This window comes from Eulemur rufifrons, unplaced genomic scaffold (assembly GCF_041146395.1).
Source record: "Eulemur rufifrons isolate Redbay unplaced genomic scaffold, OSU_ERuf_1 scaffold_288, whole genome shotgun sequence".
Classification (NCBI taxonomy): domain Eukaryota; kingdom Metazoa; phylum Chordata; class Mammalia; order Primates; family Lemuridae; genus Eulemur; species Eulemur rufifrons.
Window position 1 is genome coordinate 95,001 of NW_027183070.1, and position 1,421 is coordinate 96,421.

The following is a 1,421-nucleotide window of genomic DNA, read 5'->3' on the forward strand; positions in this document are numbered from 1 at the left end:
CTTCGGCACCCCTCCCAACGGGGCCACGGCCTCACCACCGGGGCGTCCCAGAGCGACACCGGCCTTCGGCCCTCGGCCCGCACGCCACCGCGCCTAATCCCATTCTCGTCCGTTTCCCAATCCTGTCTCGCTCCGGGGAGCACCGCGCACCGGTGGAACGACCCCCTCGTTGGCCGGGCGGTCCCCCAAGCCGCAATCCACAGGCGCCAGCACGGGAGCGCCCATCCATCCGCGGCCTGGCACGGGACCGGGTGGAGGGCCGCACGCTCACAGGGGCTGGGGAGGGGGCGCGAGACGGGCCGCACCACCACCCCCTTACCCCAGCGCACACCGGGGCGACCCGCGGCCGGGGCACGCAGCGCACACACGCGGGCGCCCTTCACAGCTGGAACGCCGGCCCGGCCCGGCGTGACCCTCCCCCAGAGTTCAGAGGGGGAGGCGCGGACCACGTTAGGCGAAGAGTGGCACTCGGCCCCCACCGCGGGGGCCGGCGGACCGCTCCACCCCCACGGCAGGGGAGGAGGGAACTCTGCCCACGCACAACTGGCAGCCGCAGGGGCGGCGCCTGACGACGCGCAGAGAGGCGGCGGGCTGGGGGATCCGACAAACCCCAGAAGAGGACACGCCTCCATGATCGCTAGAGAAGACGCTTTCTCGCCGAAGGTGGATCGCCCCCGACCCCCGGTCGCCCCCGTAAGGGCCCTGGGCGGAGGCGTTCAGGCACGCCCCGGGGAGGTGTGGGGGGGTCTGCGGCATGGGGCAAAACACGCACGGTTGGCGACTCCTGAGCGTTCGCGGTCGGGGCCCCTGGTCCAAAAGCCACCTCACTTCGAGGGGGACACTCCCCCGTCGGTATGGGAGAGGGGTCACCGAGGCAGACCAGGCCGGTGGCAGAGGCCCCCCACGGGGCCGGCCGGCACCACGTCGCCGGCCCGGCCCCACCACGATCGCCCACACGACCGTGCAACCACCCCACCTCGGGCAGGGTGGGAAGAGCACAAGCCGTGCGCTCGCCTTTCGAAGTCCGCCACGCACACATCGTGGGGACGCCGAGACAACGCCCCCCGCCCGCCCACGCAGCGCAGGAGGATGCCTCTAGGCTTGCCCGCCTCGACCCCCCCCAACCCCAAGCACGCTGCTCGAGGGTGTACCCAACGCAGCAGACGCTGCAGCGGCGACCAGAGGGGGACGCCGGGAACGAGGACGACAACCACCGCTCGGTTTCGGGCACCTTGGAGAACAACCCGGTGCGCTCCGGGGGCACCACAAAAGGGCCACGCAGACCCAGCAGCCGCGCGCCAAACGGGGCGCGCGACCGGGCGGGCGGCACGGCCCCGCACCCGTCCGTCACGGGCAGGGGGGACCCCGGCCAGGCAACAGCCACACAGGGCGAGCGAGGGCTGCCCGCTGCGTCAAGAGGA